We start from the raw sequence: 13,026 nt of genomic DNA, 5'->3' as shown, positions 1-13,026 counted from the left end.
TTTTTTGCATCCTTGGCGGCCATCCGGATCTAGTTATATCCACTATACCCATCCATAAATGAGAACATGGAGCTTCCCACGGCTGAATCTACGAGGAGATCAATGTTGGGTCGAGTAAACTCATCCTTTGGGCATGCTTTGTTTAAGTTGCGAGTCCATACAACATCGGATTTGGCCATTCTTTTTCTTCACGGGTACTATGTTGGAGAGCCATCTAGGATGCTGGATTGGCTTGATGAACCCTACTGCCAGCAGTTTCTTGACTTCTTGAGTTATTTGACCTTCTACTTCAGTGTGAAAGACCTTGGCTGGTTGAACTATTGGCTTAACTCCTGGGTCCACATTAAGAGAATGGACTACTAGCCCGGGGTCCAGGCCAGACATCTCATCATATATCCATGCGAACATATTCGCATATCTCTTAAGTAATCCTACTAATTGCTTTTTTTCCTGTACTGTTAACTGACTGCTGATAAGAACAGGGTTTGGGGATCCTAGGTCAGCCCCCAAGTTTACTTCTTCTAGTTCCTCTTCGAGCTGGATCTGTGCCTCTTTGTTTGGATCCTCCAAGATCTCTTCTTGAACCATCATGCAATCTAGTGGTTCGAGACCTTCTTGCATAGTGCATTCGGGTCCCGCGTACCTTAATAAGTGATATATTAACCTTCCCCCCAGGTTCCTGGACTACTACGCATTCCCAAGATTTTGAGGAGTTGGCTTCCTTCTTTTGCCTTTTTCTGTCTAGAAGGTTTCTTAGGTCACAGGTACCCCTTTCTTCTTCTTCTAAGATAGGTGCGCTAGGGGTCCCTAGTATGGGACTTTCGTCATCTGGTACTAACTCATCATAAAAAACTGTCTATGAAATTTAATTCTCCTTGGTTGAATGGGTTTGGATTGGCAGGGATCTTTATGGGACTCCCATTTAGCCTCCCATTGACACATGGTACGTGGAGGGAATGAGGTAGTGCTTATGAAGCCAGGGGTGTCCCAACAAAATATGGTAAGAAACTTCTAAATTGATCACATGGAACTTGGTCAGGGCTACTATTGGGCCTACCCTCAAGGCTAACTGCACATATCCTTCAGTTGACTCTACTGCTCCTCCAAACCCTATTATCTCTACAAGAGCCCCCATGATCTTCCTACCAGCCATGCCTATGCCCTCTAGGGTGCTCAGGGCAATGAGGTCAAGTAAAGCCACATTGTATATTATTGCTCTCCTGATTTGAATACCATTTATGATAGCCATTAAGTAAAGGGGTCTACAATGATCTGGGTACTCAACCTCCATTTCTTCATTTATGAGGGTTATTGCATTGGTTGTTTCCAAGTAAGCTCAGCTGGCATGGGATTCTGCCGTGAAACACTCCATCCTTGAGTCTGCTACTATGCTCATGAGGGATTCTATGGCAATCCTCCTTGCTTCTAGCCCAAATCTCAGTTGGTTGAATAGTAATCCAATTAATTAGATTAATTTGGGTAGTAATTTCGTGAGGCCCATTAAGCCTATAAATAGACACATTCAGACTCAATCCAAGTTTTTGCAATATACACTAAAAATATAGAGAGGTTCTTGGCAAGGAAAGGTGTTCTTTTTGGTGGAGTTTTGGGCTTGAACACCTTGTGCAGAGGTTGTTCCAACTATACGACACTTGTTGGGTTGTTGTATCCTAGAGGAGACAAGTTAGAGAAGGTCTGTACTAATTACAACATTTATCCAACCAAGGGCTAGAATCCCCTTAAAGAGAATGAGTGTCACACCTCAGTTCAAATAGTGTTGTGTATTTTCTTTCTCTTCAAATTAATAATATTTAGACATGTTATTCAGTTTCTTTTTGTGTTATTTCCATTATTATTGTGTTTGTACCATCAATTTTAAGGAGGCTCAATCGTAGAGACTACACAAGAGAAACCAAATGGGACTGTTGGAGATCTCAACTAGCCCCTTTGCTTCAAGGGAGCCCACTTTAAGAGGTGGAAAGGAAAGGTCCTCTTCTACTTGAGTCTTCTCAAAGTCGCCTACATGCTCACTGATAGGAATCCATCTAAAGTTTCTATCGATGAGATGAGTAAGGAAGAATATAGTCTCCATCAAGAAAAAATAGATAAATATACAAAATATGAATACAATTGTCGCTCTTATCTTTTAAATTGTCTTGCCGATAATTTCTATGATTATTATGATATCACTTATAATTTTGCCAAGAAAATTTGGAAAGCTTTACAGAGCAAGTATGATACCAAGAAGGCTGACGCAAAGAAGAATGTTGCTAGTAGATTTTTCCATTACCAAATGGTGTATGGAAAATCGGTGGTGGATCAAGCACAAGACTTCCAAATGATCGTGGTTGAATTGAGATCCCAAGGCATAAAGATTGGAGATAATATGATGGTAGCTGGCATAGTTGATAAACTACCACAATCTTCGAAGGAGTTCCAAAAGACGTTGCGGCACAAACAAAAGGAGACATCCTTGGAGACTTTGATCACACGCATCCATGTGGAGGAGGAGGCTAGAGGACAAGATACACTCATGACACAAGAGAGCAATGGTAATTTCACCACAAAAGTAAACCTTATTTCAACCAATAATAATATGCCCAAAAATCATTTTCCTAGAATTAGTCAATAGAAGCCTAAAAAGAGAGCTTTTAAAAATAATAATAGACCTCAAGGAATGGAAAACCTGAATAAATATTACAATAAGAACCGAAGAAAAAACTGTTATGCTTTGGTGACTCTAGCAAAACCAAGGTTCTTGAGAGTGGTGAGGTAGATTTGAAATTCACTTATGGACGTGTGCTAACATTGAAAGATGTACTTTACACTCCGTCCATGAGGAAGAATTTGATGTCAAGTTTTTTGCTTAACAAGGCTGGCTTCAAGCAAACTATGGAATTTGATAATTATATAATTACTAAAAAGGGATTATTTGTGGGCAAGGGTTGTGGTTGTGATGGAATCTTTAAACTGAATGTTCAGAATAATAAAGCATCTACGAGTTCAGTTTATATGCTTTCTTCTAATAATTTTTGGCATGCTCATTTGTGTCATATAAATAGTAGATATGTGGGAATCATGAGTAGTTTAGGATTAATTCCAAGACAGTCAAAAGATTTTAAAAATGAGAAACTTGTAGTCAAACTAAGATTACAAAAATGCCTCATAATAGCGTTGTAAGAAATATTGAATTGCTTGAGTTAATTCACTCCGATTTATGTGAATTTAAGGGAATTTTAACTAGTGGGGGATATAGATATATTATCACTTTTATTGTGATTTCTCAAAATATACAACTATTTATTTGTTGAAAAATAAAAGTGATCCTTTTGAAAAATTTCAAGATTTTTTAAAAGAAGTTGAAAATCAATTCGGTAGAAAAAAAAAAAGAAAAAAAAAGTGATAGAGGCCGTGAGTATGAATCAAGTGCATTCAACTCATTTGTTCAGTCTTTGGGATTTATCCATGAAACTATTGTACCATATTCAAGTGCTTCTAATGGTGTGGCTGAAAGAAAAAATAGAACTTTAATTGAGTTAAAAAATGCCATGTTAATTGAATCTGATGCACCTTTACATTTTTGAGGTAAAGCTATCTTAACTGCATGTCATGTTTTGAATAGAGTGCCATATAAAATGTCACATACCACACCTTTTGATATGTGAAAAGAACATAAGCCAAATTTGGGATATTTGAGAGTATGAAGTTGTCTTGCTTATGTAAAGCTTACTACCCCAAAATACCTAAATTAGGTATAAGAGCTACTACCTATGCTTTTCTTGGTTATGCGATTAATAGTGTAGTCTATAGATTTTTTGATCTTGAAAAAAAAAATTTGAATATGGTGATGCAATTTTTCATGAAGAAAATTTTTCTTTTAAATTGAAAAATAGTGGGGGTGAAGAAAATATTTTGTCACAACTTCGTTCTTCTACTTCTCATTTACAAAATCAAGAAATTTTTGAAATGGAACTTAGAAGGAGTAAAAGAGCTAAAGTTGAAATGGATTTTGGTCCTGATTATTATGTCTTTAACATTGAGGAAAATTCCCAAAATTTAAAAGAATCTTTAACATCATTTGATCCTATATTTTGGAAAGAGGCTGTAAATGATGAGATGGAATCTCTAATTTCTAATAGAACTTGAAAATTAGTATATCTTCCACCGGGTTGTAAGATCATAGGATGTAAAAGGGTCCTTAGAAAAAAGTTAAAACCGGATGGGTCAATAGATAAGTTTAAAGCTAGACTTGTTGCAAAAGGCTTTAAACGAAAGACCGATCTTGATTTCTTTGATACATTTTCTCAGGTAACAAGAATAACATCTATTAGATTGTTAATTGCTATTGCTGCAATTTTTGATTTGAAAATTCATCAAATGGATGTGAAAATTGCTTTTCTAAATGGGGACCTAGAAAAAAAGATTTATATGGACCAACCCGAAGGCTTTGTAGAGCCTGGACAAGATTGCAAGGTATGTAAGCAAATTAAATCCATATATGACTTAAAACAAACACCTAAACAGTGACATGAAAATTTTGATTCATGCATGATTGAGAATAGTTATAAATTAAATGATTGTGATAAATGTATCTATTCTAAATCATGAAATAATTTACATGTTATTATTAGCCTCTATGTGAATGATATGTTGATTTTTGGCTCAAATATGCATGTTATAAATGAGATAAAAAATATGCATAAAAGCCATTTTGATATGAAAGATCTTGGTAAGGCTAATTTTATTTTAGGCATGAAAATTACAAAAACATGTGATGGATATTTCTTGATAAATCACATTATATTGTAAAAATATAATTTTCATGATCACAAAAGCATAGCTACTCCTTTTGATTCTAGTGTTCATTTATTTCCTATGAATAAAGATGATAAGATTTTTAATTGAAAGGATTATGCTAGTATCATTGGTAGTTTGCGTTATACTGCTAATTGTATTAGACCTAACATTGCATATGCAGTAGGAGTGTTTCGTAGATTTACAAGCAAGCCTAGCAGAGATCATGGGCTAGCTATTAAGCGAGTCATGAGATATTTAATTGGTATCAAAAGCTATGCCTTATTTTATAAAAAATACCCTACTGTAATTGAAGCTTATAGTGATGCCGATTGAAACACTTTGTCAAGTGACAACACACGGCCATAAAGTGCTAGTTATAAAAGCTCATGTCAACACCTGGGTTATTGTGTGTAAGTAGTGACGCTTAATTTCCTCAAAGTAGTCCTAGTTCAAGTCAGAGACCACTACAACTCTGGAGTTGAGATCGCTACTTTACTAAGTGAAGGTTTAATGCAGAGCACACCATCATGATGCATAGTGACCCGTCTTTGCTTGGTAATCTCTCTTAAACTAAAAAATTTAATATTAAAATGAGTGGGGGATGGTTAGAGCATTTTAATATTATATAATTAAAATTGATTTATATTATAACATAAATGTAAAGATTTGGGAGTTAATATGGAAGATGGGGAGTTAGTGAAAATGTTTAATCCCACATTGAAAAGACGAAAGACTATTTTATTCTTTTTAATCATGATGATTAATGGGCTAATATGAATTGACTCAGATATTGGGCTAGACATGTACGCAAGGGAGAGGTGAAGGGAGAAGGTGTCAAAAATTAAAATGAATTAGCCTCTTGGATCCTTCCTACTTGACAGCCCATTCAGAATAAATACCATATCTGCTGGTAAGCAAATGACCCGAATTAATACTCTATTTTTATCATGGAAAATGAAGAGCCATTGACCCACTTAATGGACTATCTGTTTGGGTCTTTTCATTCTTCAAAAACACCTTATCTCATCCACTAATTGTGTAACTCTAGCTCATCAGATTAATATCTAGCAATTAATCTTGTAACACCCACTACATCGGAATAATGGACCTAATTAATCAGATTAATTTGGGTAGTAATTTCGTGAGGCCCATTGAGCTTATAAATAGACTCATTCAAATCTAATCCAAGTTATTGCAATATACACTAAAAAAATAGAGAGGTTCTTGGCAAGGAAGGGTGTTCTTTCTGGTGGAGTTTTGGGTTTGAACACTTTGTGTAGAGGTTGTTATAACCATACGACACTTGTTGGGTTGTTTTATCCTGGGGGAAACAATTCAAAGAAGGTCTACACCGGTTACAAAATTTAGCCAACCAAGGGCTTGAACCTCCTTAAAGAAAGCGAGTACCGCAACTCAGTCTAAATAGTGTTGTGTATTTTCATTCTCTTCAAATTAATAATATTCAAAAGTATTATTCAGTTTCTCTTTGTGTTATTTCCATTATTTTGTGTTTGCACCATCAACTTCTTCTATATTCTATTTTACATGTTCATAACATATATATGAAGTGAGGATTACTATCAATATAATATATAAAAGTGTTGTGAAATAATTTGTTTATATGAGATTATCAAAGAAGAGAGAAAATAAAAATAGACATTGAAAATTTACGTGATTTTATAATATGTCTACGTTCACAAGCGAGGATAGGGAAAAAGTTTTATCATAAAATAAGATATTACAACTGTAGCATAAAAACACTCTCACAAAACCTAAACCTCAGATACTTAACTCTTTAAAAAAAAAAATTTATTTGAAATTTAATATTACAACATTGAGTTAATAATTGTGCGATGATGTACCAAAACCAAAACCACTAGTTCACAGGTCATTAAAAGGAAGCATGACTGCCCCAACAATTTCAAGAATTTGAGAATGTAAATTTATAATGCAAAATTTTATATTAAGAATGACCACATAATGCAGTTAATCTTAGGGTTCTTTTTTTCTTTGATCTTTGATGAATCATTAAAGAATTTATTAATGGGGAACAGAGAATACAAAACAAGACCAACTACAAAAATGCGAGACAGTGAAGTCTAGGCTAAAGCATACAATAGAGGCTATTTAAGACCAGAACTCATCACAAGAGACTAGATTTTTACAAATCAAAACAAGAGACACACATGTAAGAACTGATTATAGACACTTTTACCCCAAAACAGAACAACTCATAATGATATTTGGAATTTACCCCCCCCCCCCCATTTATAGGCTTATTCAGGGGCGGAGCCACGTAGTGGCTTGGGGGGGCCATGGCCCCTGCAAAAAAAAAAAAAAATCCATTAAGCTATGCATAAAAATCAATTGGGCCCCCCCAATATATGATATCCGGCCCCCCCATACCCATACTAGTTCCACTATTCTTACTTTCTTAGCCTCAGGCCCCAGCTTCAGTTTTAGACTCCAAGTAAAACAAAATATTGGCCCACCTACAATTAAGTAGTCAAGACTTAAGTCCAAATAATACAAACAAAATTCCACTTTTCTCTCAATCTCAAAACCCACCCCACCGAATCCATTCCCTTGACTTCTTATTCTTTTTTGTCTTCTTTGATACACTTCCTTCTTTGATACACTTCCCACTCCTGACTCCACTGCCTACCAGAGTACAGCCCCAAAACCTTTGCACCGTCAGTCCCCTGTTCTCACAGTCCGAAAAAAAAAAAATCTTAACCAAAATTTTCTTTGTTCTTGCTTTCTAAAGCAAATCACTCAACATATTTCATTGTCCAATTTCAAGATTTGGAACTTGGTGATTGGCTTGGTGATTGGCTGGTGAGTTTTCATCTCTTTCTTAAGCATTAGACATTCATTTATTTTTAGTTTCTTTTTTTGATTTTCTCAACTATCTACATCTAATTATTTACATGCTCTTTATATTTTCATAAATTTTTTAGAGAAATACATTATTGAAGGCAGTCTTGAAGGGAGAGGCAGTAGACTTAGCCCACACCCATCTTTGATCTTTGCACTTTGTGGAGACAAAGTTTCTAAGGTAAAATTATTTTAATTCATTACCTATTTTTAATTAGTTAGATATCATGTGATGTGGCTATGAGTATTGTTAAATTTTTTGGTTTATGTTGTGTAACAATATTTGTGTCATTGTGTGTTTAATTTTTGTTTTTGTTTGAGGCCAGCACAAACTTAGGAGATAGGTAAATTGAAGATTTTATTTTAGGATGTCTATATTTCCGGAAAGCATGTGAGCTTGTTATGCTTAATGCCAGTAATAGTATTGCCAACAGAACTTGAAAACAGTGAAGCATTTTTTTTTCTGCCCAAAACGAATTGTGTCATAAAATTAAAACCAAAGATTCTCATATAATAAGCTCAACAATCATCTCTAAAAAAGACAACTAGACAAGTGAAACCCACATGTAAAGTAAATAAATATAACTAAACAATATTAGGTAAGAGATACACAAGAGAGAGCATAAAGAACTTAAACAACTTGTTTGTCTCAGAATTGGCAATATCAGTCAAGATTATCATTTATAATTGTGTGATTGTGTCCTTCCTGCAATCCGTTTCTATCCATGTTAGGGGAAACTAACAAAAAGAAGGATATCACAAAAAAGGCATGGGCCAAAGTTGTGTATAATATATTAGAGTTGTATAATGACCCAAATCAAGTGCAACAAGTCCACTAGTCCAGCTCAACCCAACTGAGAAGGACGTGTGAAAATACCAAATCATGTGTATGCATGGATAATATCAATTGAGGGGTTATTATTAATTATAGTTGTATTAAAAATAGGTTGAATGTTTAAATTATAGTGGAAATTTTGTTTTTTCTTGAGTATGAATAACATCCATATAACTAAGTAAAAATTTCTAATTAAAATTTTATTTTTTAAAATTCTTTTCAGGTTAATTTTTGAGTCATATTCTTAAAGCTAAAAGAATTATGAGCAAACGAAAAACAATTGATGCATTCTTTAAGAAAAAAGATGTTAGCAATTCAGAAATTAGGACACCTGTGGCTGTAGAAACAAATGTTGATACTTCAATGCCTGATGAACACCCCTCCAAATGTTCAAGAATTCAATTTGAAGAGATAGATCGTGATCCAGGATCACGTAAACAAATATGTGAATTCCCTATCAACAAACAAGATGAAATCCGACGAGCTTATCTCAAAGAAGGTCCATATCAACCTAAAAATATAGACTATCCATACAACAATGATACTCATCGTCGTCGATTTCAACCTTCATGGTTTGAATTACATTCACATAGGGATTGGTTGGAATACTCACCTTCAATGGATGCGATATATTGTCTACCTTGCTACCTTTTTAGTAAGAAACCAATAGGTCGTCCCGGATCAGATGCATTCATTTCAACAGGTTTTAATAATTGGAAAAAGGTGAATGATGGAATGAATTGTCCTTTACTTCGTCATGTAGGGAAAGATCCAAACTCCCCACATAAAATTGCTGTGAAATGTTGCGAGGATTTAAAGAATTATTCACGACATATTGACAAGCTAATTGAGAAACAAACGTCAAAAGAATTAGAGAATAATCGATTGCGGCTCAAAACCTCAATAGAGTGTGCTCGATGGCTAGCATTCCAAGCTTGTGCTTTTAGAGGTCATGATGAAAGCCTTGATTCAAAAAATAGAGGTAATTTTATTGAGTTGATAAAATTCACATCAACTTTCAATGACAAAATAGCTAGTGTTGTCTTGGAAAATGCTCCACGAAATGCCAAATATACATCACCCACAATTCAAAAGGAGATTTTGCATATTCTTGCTAGTAATGTGCGAAGTGCTATTCGTGAAGAAATTGGAGATGCAAAATTTTGCATTCTCGTTGATGAAGCCCGGGATGAGTCGAAGAGAGAGCAAATGGCCATTATTTTGAGATTTGTCGATAAAAATGGTTTTCTTAAAGAGCGTTTCTTTCATGTTGTGCATGTTAGAGATACTACTGCGTTGACCCTAAAGAAAGAGATATGTGATGTCCTTTCTCGTTACAACCTTCACATTGAGAATATTCGAGGTCAAGGGTATGATGGAGCTAGTAATATGCGTGGTGAATGGAATGGATTACAGGCTCTATTTCTTAAAGAATGCCCTTATGCTTATTATGTACATTGCATGGCTCATAGGTTGCAATTGGCTTTAGTTACTGCATCTAGAGAGGTAAAAGTTGTTCATCAATTCTTTGATCATTTGACTAATATTATCAATCTTGCCGTTGGTTCGAGTAAGCGTAATGATGAATTGCAATATGCTCAAGGGGAACAAATTGAGAATATGATTGCTTCTAATGAAATTGAGACTGGAAGAGGAGCAAACCAAATTGGTACTTTGCAACGAGCTGGAGATACACGTTGGGGATCTCATTTTCAATCTATTTGTAGTTTGATAAAAATGTTTGATGCAACTTGCAAAGTTATCAATACTATCTCTGAGGAAGGGGCTAATTATAAACAACGTGGTGATGCCGAGGGAGCTTATTAGGTATTAACATCATTTGAATTTGTTTTAATTTTGCATATGATGAAAGAGATTATGGGAATTACTAATATTCTTTGCCAAGCTTTGCAACAACATTCTCAAGATCTTTTAAATGCCATGCATTTAGTTTCAACTACAAAATCACTTATTCAAAAGTTGAGAGATGATGGATGGGAGCCTTTACTTGATAGTGTTACATCATTTTGTGGACAACATGAAATTGATATTCCTGATTTAAATGCTCGTTACACTAAAGCTCGAGGTAGATACCGTCATCAAGATGAAGCTTTGACAACAATAGAACATCATTTAAGAATTGACATATTTACAGTTGCAATAGATTTTCAATTGCAAGAATTGAATAGTAGATTTTGTGAGCTAACAGCAGATCTTCTCACTCTTAGTTCAGCATTAAATCCTAAGGATGCTTTTAGATCATTCAAAATTGGTGATATTTGCAATTTGGCTGAAAATTATTATCCTCAAGATTTCACTGAGCAGGAAATTTGTCTTTTGAAGTATCAATTGCAACATTATGAGCTTGATGTGACAAAGCATCCAGATTTTCAGAATATGGGTACAATATCTGAGCTATGTAGGGGATTAGAAACTTCAGGGAAGTCTAAAATCTATCATTTAATTGATAGACTGATTCGTCTTGTGTTGACTCTTCCAGTTTCTACAGCAACTACAGAACGAGCTTTTTCAGCTATGAAACTATTAAAAACAAGACTTCGCAATAGAATGGAGGATGAACTTTTGGCAGATAATATGATAGTTTATATAGAAAAGGAAATTGCTGGAAATTTCACCATGGAAATGATTATGGATGAATTCTATTCCATGAAAAATCGTCGCCAGACATGATTTTGATGTGAAGTGTTTTTTTTGTGTGGATATTTTTGTATATGTCTATAGTGAACTAGACAGTTTTTGTATGTTCATTAATGTTTAAGATATATCAAAATTGAAATTTCATATTTAATAGACTTGTGATTTATGTTTTTTATATCAATACTTCGAATCGGCCCCCTCATATAAAAATTCCTGGCTACGCCCCTGGGCTTATTTTTAAGAAATGATATTTAGAATTTGATTCACGACTCTAATATACCTCTAACATCCTTCTTAATTCTTCTCAAATTCTACCCTTCAGACCACAATGACAAATTATGTATATTGGCATTTATCTGGAACCAAACATAAGACACAATGGCCCAATGAGCAAGCTAACAAATAGATGATCTCAGGATTTTCCCTCTCAAGTTGGTAATACCCTAGCTCATTAGATCATGTCTGTTGCACTTAGCCTCTGAAACTAAGCAATACCCAATGACAGTGTCCCAGACTCAATGGCAAAACAACATTCTAAGAAAATATGATCTTTACTCTCAATACAATCTTTACAAAACACACACAAGCAACACCTAGTATAGCCCCACTGAGCTAATTTTTCTATAGTTGTTAGTTTGTTTTGATTCACAACCAACTTGTAAAGGAAGCCATGGGATAGCAAGGTTAAACCACGACATTCTCCACCATTCCACCATATCTGCCTTAGCTCTAAGTTCATTGCCAGTGGCTGCACAAGAGTAGCAGCCTGATCAAGTAGCAGACCACCTAACTTTTATTATCTGGATCTTTAGTCTCAATCAACACAACTGGCTTTGTATGGTAATTATCTTCAGACCTTGCATGTTTCCAAATATATGCTTCGTTCTTAAAAATAGAATCCACTTTGGCCTCAAAATTATGTGCTACATCATGGATAACCCTAAAGCCATACAACGTGAAAATGATAGCCTCAATTGTTAGTTTAAGGATTTCTCTCCAGTCCCATGTACATATGGGACATCTATAGTCCAAAACACGAGCCTTTATACTTGGTTTATCCATAAATATGACAAACTAAGTGGAAAAGAGAACTACTGCCATGCAGTAAAATCTAGCACTCCTCTCATTACTATGGGAGGCATAGAAATTTCTACAATCTTCGTATTTGAAGTAAAACTACTGTAGAGTTGTCCAAGTTATAAAGACTAAAATGTTTGGAAAGAAATTGAACTCCCATACAGTTATCAATTCAAGGCTTGCCTAAAGCATCAATTATGGGTAATCCGCGAAATGGAACACATAAATAGTCATTTGATACTACTCTCAACAAAAGAATTTCAAACAATTGTCATACATATGCAATGGCAATGATTCACCCACTAATCACAATAGTGTAAAGACCTCATCTTCCAGTTTACCGCTCATATTCACCTAGCCTCTATTGAACTAGAACAATTTAAATTATTATTAAGAAAAACCAAATTCCTTCTTGTTCATCAAAAAAAAAAAATTCCTTCTTAAAATGATTACTTTGATTATGCATGATGTTGAATTTATTGATTTCCAATATAGTATAAAATCTAAAAGGAATAAAAACTCCATCAAATATAATTTGTCTACATAATTCTCAACTGCAAATAATTAGTGTTTTAGTTATTATATTGATACGGAAAGAGAAGTGAATTCCATGCTACTTGATGTTCTTAGCTCAATAAGATTAAGTGCTACTGCATAACACAAGGACAAGATGAACTAGCTTTACTATAAATAATATACATCTAAAATGCTGTGAGATAAGCATAACTTAAAAAAATATGAAGAATCCCACGTTAAATGAAGAATTATTTTTCTCCTCCAAT

General features: G+C 34.5%; 1 pseudogene; it reads left to right on the top strand.

Annotated features, from left to right (window-relative positions):
- The first annotated feature begins 8,770 nt into the window (after window positions 1-8,770).
- On the top strand, window positions 8,771-11,200 carry LOC142628448 (uncharacterized; annotated as a pseudogene).
- Window positions 11,201-13,026: the final 1,826 nt, after the last annotated feature.

Source organism: Castanea sativa, chromosome 3, assembly GCF_040712315.1.
Source record: "Castanea sativa cultivar Marrone di Chiusa Pesio chromosome 3, ASM4071231v1".
Lineage (NCBI taxonomy): Eukaryota > Viridiplantae > Streptophyta > Magnoliopsida > Fagales > Fagaceae > Castanea > Castanea sativa.
The sequence above is the reverse complement of the archived record's forward strand: the minus strand, read 5'-3'. Positions and strand labels throughout refer to the sequence as shown.